This window comes from Zosterops lateralis, assembly GCF_965231275.1.
Source record: "Zosterops lateralis genome assembly, chromosome: 6".
NCBI lineage: Eukaryota > Metazoa > Chordata > Aves > Passeriformes > Zosteropidae > Zosterops > Zosterops lateralis.
The window spans coordinates 23,629,279-23,641,284 of NC_139761.1; positions in this window are offsets into that span (position 1 = coordinate 23,629,279).

The window sequence follows — 12,006 nt, forward strand, 5'->3', positions numbered from 1 at the left end:
TCACTTGAAATGAAGTGTGGAAATAAAGGTAGTAGTGATAAAATTTAGAATAACTTCACTTTTTTGTTCATGTAATAATTGGTATCCAACTAATTTAACTTCCAGAGGTACTGAATGGTTTATGCTAGTGGCAGTTTAGAAGATGATAATTCAGTAGACTTTTCAATTTTCTTTTGTTTTAGCTAATAAACAGTCTAATTTTTTTTTAACACTAAATATGCCCAGTTTATTTGATAGTTAGGTACTGTTTGCCTAATAAATCTATTCATCACCAAGTCATGATAATGAATTTTTTTGTGATTTCCATTACCATTTAACCAGATTTCACCTTTTAATTTTTTTTTTTTTAATCAAATTTCTTAGCAACAGTAGCTTATCAAGTATTTAGCATTGTCAAAGATTTTTTGGAAATCCATATATATCTGATATATCACCTTTTTCCTCCTTCTTGTTCACCTCTTCCAAAGACTCTGTGATTAGTGAGACAGGATTTGCCTTCCTAAGAAGCATGCCAATTCTTTACAAAATGTCTGTATCTATTCATAGGCTCACAGGTCTTACTAGAGGCTCTACAATTTTTCCAGGGATTGAGATCTGGCTCATCAGTCTGTAACTTGCAGGATTCCCTCAACCCTTCTTGTGGATGAGAGTGACATGGGCAGTGATCTGCCAGTCTTCTGGCACAGTGACTGTAATGGTAGTGACAAGTGTTCACTGGCACGTCTGCTCTTCCATGTCTCAGTTCCTTTAGAACTCCTTAGTGAAGACATGCAGTCCCGGTAACTTGGAACATCTCATTCATCTACTTGATCTAATGCCTCTTGCACACTGGCATAGGTCAGGTGAGCAACAGTGGGGGAAGAAAGCCATTTGTTCACTGAGAACTGATCAACACATAAAATCGTGTTCTTAGGATAGTGCTACAGGAGAAAGTGGTTTAAAAAAGATAAATTGATACAATTTGAGGTCCTTGATAGTCTCTGTATTAAGGGTTTCTCGGCAAAGGGTTTCTACCAATCTGCAATATCCATGACACTCAAAGTTGATCTGTTTATGATTGTTTTGAACATTTCATTTTGGCTGGAAACAGATTGGAAATCAGAGGAAGAGTTGGTCAGATGTGTAGTTGTGTGCAATTGAATTTTTCTGAAGTTCTGTATGGTTTTTGTTATGTTTTATATTTGTTTAAAAATTGTTTGTTCCTGACACCCCTTCCCCTTACCCCTCTGATGGTCTTCTCCTTGAGTGATGCTCTGTCAATTACCCTGTTAGATCTGAAGATTTGGGGCAGAAAGCCATGGGATTCGTTTTGGGGACAGGGCAACACCTTTTTCTTTTGTTCTGTTAAGTTTCCCTGTTCTGGGTCACACCCTCCCTTGCTAGCTATTGGTTCTGGATTCCCTTCTCTGGGGGAACACCCACTCAGGTAAAGAGGGGCGACCCGAGGCCGAGACCCTGTCTGTTGCATGAGGTTTGGCTGGGACAAGAATAAAGCAAGCAAGAATCCACTCTCTTTCTTCCGTATCTCCGATCACGCTCCAGCCAGGAATTCCTGACCTGCCAAAAGCTCTATCATATCACCACAGGGCAAAAGCTAGCTGGTGGGCAGCCCTGGAGCTGTGATACAGATGTTTTTGAAAAAAAGACTTGGAAGAGATCACCACCTGCAGATCAAGGGATAAAACAGTTGCTGACTGTTCTGTTAAGAATTGGCAAGTTAAAGACTGAAAATTATCCATGGTAAGTCAGAGGTAGGGGAACAAGCAGCCAGCTGCTGCTTTCTTCACATTGTTAGGCGGGCTGTGGGTTTTAGAACAGTGCAAGATCTGTTCTTGATCTGAAGTTCCTCCTCACTGGACATGTATAAAAGTGAAACATTGCCATATGGGAAATATGTTTGTCTCATAGAGCAGCATGGGAGATTCTGAAGTAAAAGTTTTGCCAGGATCATAAAATCAAATGGAGCTCACAACAGTATAACAGCTGTTCCTGTTCTTTGATGTTCTTGTGTCTGGTGTTATGACATACAGAAAAAGAACATTGTGATTGACAGTGCTTACATAGTGCCTGGTCTTTAAGGTGCTTAGTTCTAGCCTGCTGCCTTTTTCTCTGCCACTTTTACAGGCTGTGCATGCTACACAACCATTAAATTTTTCTTGTCTTTCTAGTGCCTTAAGTCCTAAACTTGAGTCCATTTATTATATATATATGTATATATATAGGTCAGCCCACAAGACAAAGCTCCTATTGTCAGAATCTTAAAGAATAGGTAAAAGTTTTCTGGACCTGTATGTGTGAGAGCTATCCTTCACTCAGGAAGAAAAATGGTGGTTAATTATTTTGAAACAAGCCATTTAGAGCAATAGAGGGCATCATCTAAAATGTGGATGATAATTTAGTATGCAAAAATTCTTTAAACTTTGAAGTATTTCTGACTGGACCTAAAACCAGAATCGTTGCCATCCACATAGATATTAAAGTATGCTGGAAAGAAGGTCAGAACATCCTTGACAGTGTTCTGTTCTTTCACTAGCATGACATCAAGCCTCAGCTGTTTGGTTTCTTGCTGACTCTGGGCTGTTGTGAGAATGCCCTGGCTTGGCCTCTTCACTGCTCCTGCTTCACAGGACTGGGGCTTTTGCAGTCAGTGTGTTAAGAGCCTTTGGAAGTGCTTGACAGTAACTTAATCAGCTGTTGCAATACAGCTTCAGGATTTTTTTTTTTTTTTTTTTTTTTTTTTTTTTTTTTTGAGTTTAGGATTGGTTTTTTTAGCTAGTCTCAGTTTCATATTTTGTAGGGTTTTTTAATACCAACTAATAATTTGCTTTCCTCTTCCTAGGGAAAAAGTACTGGATCATTAACTGTACGCTGTCTTCTTGTGCTTGGATGAGATAACTCCCAGGTTTAGACACAGGTTTAACAAGCTCAACCAAAAGTTGAAGTTAAGTTACTTAAAGGCATGTGGATTTGCCTAGAAATACAAATACTGTCACATTCCTAGAACTTCACATCTTGGTGTGTGGATCTGTGACATCAGTGAGTGATCCTATGGCTGCCATCAGTGTTAAGAAAATTGCATTTCTCAGTGTTCCCTCTTTTCCTGGGTTAAATAGAATAGTTGGTGAACAGTGATGAGAAGCCTATCCTATTCAACCAAATCTGATGCAAATTACTGTATTACCTCTTGTCAGATTGTGAAGCACAATAGAATTGAGCTCAGTTTAGCTTTTGGCATTTTGCGTTCATACAGAAGTTAAATGTTACATGAAAGCCAACAAGCCTGAACAGCACAGATGGAAAAACTAATGAAGCTGTTGCTCTGCTCTGAATTTAATCTAAAATCTTGTTTTAAATAGCAGATTGTTCCTAATAGTGTAAGCTTTTGTCTGAAGGGAGAACTGCAATGCTAAAAGATAAACAATTAAATCAATGTCCATAAATTGATTTTAGAAAAAAATAAGCAAAATAATCGCTACATACTTTAATAAGGGAGGCTGTCCCCAATTCCTACAGATTGTCCAGTTTGTGTGTCTTTCCATCCTTTTCTCTGACTGCCTGGAGGTATCTAGCAGTGTGGTACACTTGCCATGAAGTGGGTAAGACTTTGCTTGCTGGCTAATGTGTGTGGAACAAGCAGTAGGCTGTTCTTTGGCTTTCTTGGGGAGAAATATGTAGGTTATGTCATGATCTGCAGTCAGCTTAATGCATTGAACTGTGCACATTTAGGGAACGTTTCTCTGGATAGAGAATGGCCAAAGGCCAATATACCTTTCTAGATAAAGAACCTGTGTCTCACCAAGTCCAGCCCTGTCATAGTCTCTCTTTGTGAATGCTGGGAACAGACAACCACTCAAGGGATTTACCACTTTCAAAGCATGTGTATAAATTGTGACCAAGAAAGCCTGGAACCACAATGGTGGTTGAAGTGTGGTCAAGATATGATTGGGACAGCCTCTGAACTCCCTGAACATGCACTTCCTCCTAAGTTAGAACTCACCAATTTGTGGTTACCAACTTTTCAGGAGATGTGCCAATGACTCATGTACCAGAGTTCATAGTCTGTAGACAGCATATGGAACTGCACTGCTTTTATAGGGTTATTAATAGAATTTAGCATAGCCAAGTGTGAAAAATTGAAGCTAGGCAGAGACCCAGAAAAGCTTAGGTGGCACTAGATTGGTATGAAGTAGCCCTTGCATTTACTAAGTGCCAAAGAAGAGAATTTTATGTTTTTAGAATTCAACTGTGAGCTCCTTTTCAGCTGCATACCATGAGCTGGTGTGGATTTTGCTGTTTTCTGTAGCAGCACAAACATGTTTGAGTCTTGGCTCTGAATTGTTGTGAACATTTTAAGGACCTATCCTATGTGACCTGAAGCAAGTGCTTCCATGGGAGACAGTATTTTTTTCCGGGTTTTTTTGTGTTTCTTCCTGCTAGATAGATATGTCAGCAAAACAGGATTCCTTGAATTACTAATTGAGACATGAACAGTTTAAACTGAGCTATCCTAATCTGCAGACATGTCACACTTGGCTAATGAAGTTGTTTTATAAGAAGTTTATAGCACTGCTGGTCTTTTTTCATCCTTGAGTGTACTTTTGTTAGCCCGGCTTTTTAAAAGGACTTGAATTTTTTCTAGAAAACTCACAGGAAGTTTATAGGGGGGCAAAATACTACTTGCTGTGTTTTTCTGGCATGCAGTGAAACCACCTAAAGAGCAGTGAACAACCCTCAGATCTCTTCTTGGTACCACAGTTGCTGTCTGCATGGAAAGTCCAACTGCTAACAAACTTGTTTGTCCAAGAGCAAATGTGGGAGAAAGTGCAACTTGGCAATTGGCCAAGCTGGCTCTCAAGGGCCAAGGTGGGGCTGTGGATGAGGCTCATGGTTTCAGACAATGTTGCCAGTCTAGTTAGGCTCAAAATGTGACCCTCCCACACAAGTTGCTGTGATGTTTCCTTCCACTCTAGGTTTACACACTGCACTGAGGGGGAAAATAGCCCAGATGTGGTGTGAGCAGTGCTTGGGCATGAGGGAATATAATCCTCATTTCAGGCATGCTCCTACTCACCTGCTAGAGGAGGAGGTAAATGCAGATGACACCCTTTGAATGATGGCATTGAACCAGACAGTGGAACTGTTCTCTGGTTTTGGCCCTGTAAAAGCAGAAAATGAGAAAGCTAATTTACTGCAGAGCTTTGAAGAACATATATTTTGTCATTTAGAAACTGAGGGTTTTGTCACAGTCTCCTTGAAGTTAGAACCGTTTGCAGAACACCTAGCATTTTCTCACTGGACTGCAGATGGGTCTAGAAAGAGAGATTGCAATCAGCCAAGTCCCCACAGCCGTACTTGCATAACAGACTTTGCTCAGGCAGGTCTGTTTTGCTGTTTCCTCTGTGAATGAGATGTCATTCACAAAAGGTATTTTAACATCTACTGAAAAACTAACTTCTCACAAAAATGTAAGATAAAAATTGCTCTGTGAAATGGCAGAAAAAGCAGCTAAGATTGAAAGCATGTGGCATTGTCTGGGATTCTCTGGAATAACAAAGAATTTTAAGTGAAGTGCCCAGGTAACGAAACAAGTTAGCTATGTGGAATACCTTGGAGTTCCTTGGAGTTCCCTGCCAATCTAACCAGAGCAGAAAAATCTGTGCTATGTTCCAGTCAGGAAGCTAATTTAATGTGAAATGCTAGCAAGACACCCTGGAGCTTTCATTTGATTATGAGCACCAGTTTGGCATCCTAGAGCAAGCAGTTGTTAGTGGTTGTTTCCAAGGAAGGCAAAAAGGCCCCAGAAGCACAGCTGTGCCTTGAATGGGTGGTGGAGCAGACTACTGCAGCCCTTGCAGAATAGGTTATACAGTATGTTAATGGAAAAAAGATCTTTACTTAATTCTGTTTTCTGATTTTTGGCCCATCAAAAGCAGATCGAGCCAAGTACACTGTGATTGCTATTTTTATAATTTGGCTGACTACAATAATTTCAGTGCATAAATGTTCCTTTTCTTTCCTTTGTGAATACCTGAAATTGATTCTCTTTGTACTTATGAGGTGTGTTAGTCACATGTTGACAAGATACTTTTGATCACAGGTGCACAAACTGATGGCTGCAACTTCCAGATTGAAGTGATTAAGTGATTTACTAATCTCATATCCTCTTTATGAAAGAATTTTCCTTGAGAAAGGGAGAATACAACCCTGATAGATAATGTTAGAGAAAATGGATCGATTTGGTAATTACATGTGAACTGCTGCAGGATAGAGTGTTCTTTTGCTGTATGTGCTACTTACAGAATCACGGGAAAGTGAAGATTGGAAAGAACCTCTGGAAAGGATCTTCTTGTCCACCCTGTTCAAGCAGGCCCACGTACAGCTAGTTACCCAGGATCTTGTGTAGAGGGCTTTTTTCAACTTAAAAATGAGTTGTAAATTTATAGAGAAGTCCTTGCACAGGTTTCTATTATCCAGCATAATTGTAGCCCAAATGGAAATAGTCCCATAAACCGCAGGAGATGTACCAAAAGCTCTCTGTTTCCTATGCTTTTTTTGGCATGGTGCGAAACTACTTGTGTGAATATACAGGGAGTATTTTTTGAGAGATTATTTTAACTGAAAAGATAACACGTGGGCAGGATGCTTTTGAAGGCTTAATCCATTTTAATAAGTAGACTGAAAGCAGATTAAGCAAAAATTTGAATTGTTCCCTGTGTGTATCTGAAATACGTGAAGTGACAGGTCCACAGAGTAGACCAGTTGCATCTGTATGAAAAATTATACTTTGTCCTAGTTAAGTAATGTATATAAATAAGTCTAGATTTATTTTTTGAGTTGCTATATTTGGTAATGTATGATATAATGCAATTCAAAGCAGAGCTTGAAATAACTTGGAATTAAGTTGAACAGAATAAATAGGGCATCTGTTTTAGTCAGATTTCTGCAACTTCTTAATCTTAGATGCAATGATTTCATTTGCTGATAGAACTATATATCAAAAAGATGTAATATTTGAAATACTGTGTTGCCCATTGCAATTGACAGTTCCCATGTTCTTGCAAAAAGCAAAGAATAGTTTTACAGCTTCTGCCTCCAGTCTCACAAAGGAATGGTATAATTTGATTTGCAGCTTTGATCCCAATGGAGTAAGTGGTTGCTTTGCTCTGTGTGTGGATCAAACGTGTGTGCTAATCTCCTGCAGGATCAGAGCTTTGGTTAAAAGAAAATGTTCTCTTCTAAGATGAGTGTCAGTACTTAATGCTAACAGATAAGCCCTTTCCACCACGTTCTGGCTGCTATTCCGTGTTTTTGTAGGATTGCAGTAGCAGGCCAACTGCAGAGAAAATAGTGGTAACAAATTGCCTGGAGAGGGTGTGGAGTCTCCCGCACTGGAGATATTCAAGAACCCTGTGGACACAAATCCTGTGCCATGTGCTCTAGGATGACCCTGCTTGACCAGGGAGAGTGGACCAGATGACCCACTCTGTTTCCTTCCAATCTTACCCATTCTATGGTTCTGTGAAAACAAGCAAACCTGAGGCAGGCGGTTCAAAGTATCAGGAAAGAGAAGCAAATGATTTGTGGAAGGCTGGAGCAGCCACAGTTGTTTTTGCAGCTGAGGCATAGTACTTGTGACTTGTAGACATAATGGGAGAAGTTCTTACAATGATAAGACTGGTGGCTTTGGTGCATGGAGTCACAGTGGGTGCCTGTCCTGTTCACTACTGCCCCCTTGTCCATGTAGCAAGTAATTTCATTAGAGAAAGCAGATTATCAGTGCTGATCTGCCCTTTGTAAATCCACATTTTTCCTCACTGCCTTCTTGTCCTTCAGTTGTTTGGAAACAGGTCCTCAAGAGTTGTGCTGCATGGTCTTTTTTGGGACTGAGTTGAAGCTGGCCATCTTTTACCCCCTCAGATCCTCTATGGCTTCTTAAAGATGGCTGCAATATTTAGCCCCTTTCCATGGACTTCCCTGGATCATCACATGTGCTTATGATGATGTGGTTTCACAATCATATCACCCGGTTTCAATCATCCTTCCATGTATCCCATCTATCTCTGTAGCCATGAATATACCAAATGTCTCTAAATCCTTAACTCTTGTGTTTCCTCATTCCTCAAACTGCAGGTGTGTATGAAGGTATGGAAATGTTTTGAAGACTGAGGCAAAAAAATCCTTCATTATTTCCCAGTTAAACACCAGTTTCACATTTTCTTTGATCCTCAGTTTGCTACTAGGCTGCTTACAGGATTCTTTTCCTTTTACATTTTATGCCCCTGGGGATTTTGAGGTTTTACTGGGCTCTGTCATTACTGATATCATCCCTGACTGCCTAAGCAATACTTCATAGTCCTCCTTTGCTGCCTGTCCTTGTTTCTGCTTTTTTTGATTTTTTTTTTTTCATTTTAATTCATTAGCTGCCCCTTGCTTTGTCAATTGGGCCTTCTGCCAAAGTTTTTGGTAATGTACGAAACCAGCCTTTAATTGGAATTCAAAAGTATTTTCTTTTGGTACATCTATCCATTTATTATTTTTAGACTAAATTCTGCCATTGGCCAACTCACAGATCTTGTGACCCAGTTTTTATGACAATCTTGCACTGCAGGAACTACTTTAAATCTGAATGATTCCCCTCTGTTTCTTCATTCAGTAATTGGGAGGTTTTACTTTAATGCAATGCAGATGTAGTTAAGGTGACATTCACTTGTAACCTTTGCAAGATGCAGATGTAGCTCAGATCCAGCTGACCTATCTTTATTCAGATTGCTAATGCATACTTCAATATTTTTAAGTCTTTAATGTCATACACCATGGAATGTGTTTATTGTACATGCATATTACATAAGGCCATGGCTTTTGGTGGACTCAGCTTTTGATAAAACAATTCTTTTATCTTTGAACGCAACACTCAAGGTACACAAATTGGCAAAAGAAAATCTTCGTTCCACAAATATCAGAGTCTCTATTGTTAGTACCAGTAGCTTAACTTTGTAGTTTTTGTACTGTTCACGAATACCTCACAATTGTGAAAAAATATTTCACAACTGTGGCCTAAAGCAGTACAGCAGATTTTTGCACAGCATTGTTCTTCCTTCAGTGCATCTCTCTTATTCAGTGTGACTGCATTCTCAGATGGGATTAGATGAGAGCCTGCTTGAAGTGCAGTGCTGATTAAAATCAAACTCATCTACTTCCTTGTGTATTCAGTACATGGCTTTTGGAATACAGCATGACCTGGGAATTTTTCCCTAAATCCATGCTGTTGCTTTCTCTGGGTTCCATAGGAGACTAGTAAAGCTCCTGCAGAATTAAAGACTGTGAACACAGTTTTTTAGAATTCACCCAGTCCTGTAAGATCTGCCACTCTTGGTGCTGATGAGTATTAAGAATGTCTCAGAATGAGTTTTAGGTCTGAGACTGATATGGCAAAGTCCTGGTTGCTCTAACTGTGCATACATCTCTGGTTGAAGACTATGTATACTTCAGTGTGGAAAAGGATTGGTTTTCTTCTTCAGACTGTCAGGACACACATAGCTGAAGACACAGGTATGCTTGAGTTTTGAATGGCAAGTCACATCCTGGAAGTTCCTACTATGTAGGCCATAACACTTGGAATTCCTTTTATCCTCTATGTAGTGATTTGTTTTCATAATGCTTTTTGCAGCAGATACAGAGATAGGAGTCCTAATCTTTTGATTACCCTTTTTCCTTGAGTTGCAAGATAAACCAATGCTAACTTTTTACCATCAGTGTTGGAAAACAAGCCTGTTTTCTCACTATCTACTTTAATGATACCTGAATGTTACAGAAATCCTGTGACTATTAGTCTAATATATACTGTAGATGTGGAGAGAGATGAAAAAAAATCATACGGGTCTGCAGAATTTGAATACAGTGGATTTCCCCTCTACCATCAAAGACTAAAACAAAAGCTACAGGTTCACAGTTGAAGTACTGCAAGAACAAGGAATGAGAGTGAGGCAGCTAGAAAAAAAATTGTCTATGTATCTCGTAAAATATGCATGAATATATGTGAAATATGTATCAAATAATTTCATCTACCCAGGGAAGCTGGGAAACTTGCTAGTTTAAACAGCCTCAGTATTCAGAATCAGAAAACTATTTTAACATTAGCAACTAATTGTCTTAGATGCTTTTTTGTTGAATAACTTTATGTTTGTAGAATAGAAGACGGATGGTGCTTTATTAGCAACAGAGTTTGAAAATGGAGTAAGAGAACAGAAGCTTGCCTAAAATTTCTTGAATGTTAGAGATTTTCTGACTTCTTGAAACATCTGAGCTTTTGCTACTCTCTGAAGTCTAGGGCTCCTTAATGGCAAAACCCACATCGTTTAAATATGTTTAATGTATCCTAAATTACGGTTGCTCTTCGGTTCTTGAGTTTGCTGATACGCACATGAGTCCAGAAAATAGCTCAAATTCAACTGACCGTGTGGGCTGAATGGAATAATTGTTCCTACTGTGGCACTGAAAGAGGCACAGAAGACGCTGTGGACATGCAACTCCTCAGACATTTTCTTTGCTCAAGTCACTGTACAGCTGCAGTCAGTGGTGGTGAATGTTTTCAGCCTTGTTGCACTTAGAGCAAACCTACAAGAGAACAGACTGAAATGTCATGGTAAGCCTCTGGTGGGCCAGCTTCAAATCTGAACTTTGGTGGTTAGGTAAATTGTTACCTCCTGCACAATTCCCATCCCTATTTGTTCTTTTCCCCAGCCCCTTTCTGTTTCAAAGTTTTTGGGGAGATTTATCCTAGTTGAAATCTTCTTCAAGCAAGATTTAAGGGAAGATTTAAACAGCCCTTACCTATCTTGAAAAGTCTGCAAGTAAAAAAAAAAAAATCATATGGTGTGGAAAGGAACCGATATTACATATAAGCTAAAAAAGTGGAACAGCAAGTGGTAGATGCTGCTGATGACGGCAGAAACAAAAATTTGTTGCCCCCAGTTTGGTTGTGCAGACCAGTTAAGAAATTCCTCTGAGTATGGTATGATGTGGTGGGCTGCAGGGAGAGTTATGTCTGTTCCACTGTAGATATTTCCTGACTCAATAGAAGGATGGTGTATGGATGCAGGCCAGGAAAAAAATTGGAGCAGCTGCCACTTAGTGCTGGCAAATAATTTTCCTTGAGGAATTTCTGGTGTGACTGCATGGTCTTCATGCTTGACCTGACAAGAAGAAAGAAATCTTTATCAGTCTTTGCATATCTTAATGGGGTATCTTGTAGAAGGAAAACCAAACTGAACTGGTAAATTCCATTTTCCACAACACTACAGTTTTAATGTCAAGAGGAAGATAATCTGATCCCAAGAGAATACTCCCCACCTTCTTAAGGGAAAAGCGTGACACCTCAGTAATCTGACCTGAAACATATGTCAATGTAGTAATGATCTTCAGATGCACAAAACCAAAAGGGCTGGTCATTCTCTGTAGAGCTTCCTGTCTAAATTCAGTGCTATCATAGGATTAGTACACAACTCTCCTTAGATCCCAGTAACTAAGGCTACCTTCTGATGTTTTTTGGACAGTGGACTAAATTCCATTTCTTGAAATGGTAGTCTAGAGTATGTCCACTGCATTTATGGATCTATCTCAAATGATGTCACTGTAGTGATTAAAAACTGAGTAAAGGTTTAAAGTTCTCAAAGTGTGTCTGTAGCTCTTCCCTAGGCCATAAATAGTGTTCTGCTAATGGTTTCTGTGATAACAATTTAGTCAAATCAGGCCTCAAGATTTAAATTTATTTTAGGCTCCTTTTCTATTTTTAAATTTTCAGCTGTATTGCTAAAATTGTTTTGAGAAAATTTTGGTTTGCTTGCAATTTGGTTTATGATGAGGTGACCACTGTCTCAACTGCAATAGCAAAATTACTCCATGTGCTGTGTTGCTTAGCCAGTGTTTTCTGGCTTGTTTCAGTGAACTGGTTCATAAGTTTAGTTATGCAAGGATGGTTTAGATTTGATAGTTCTTATCCATTTATAA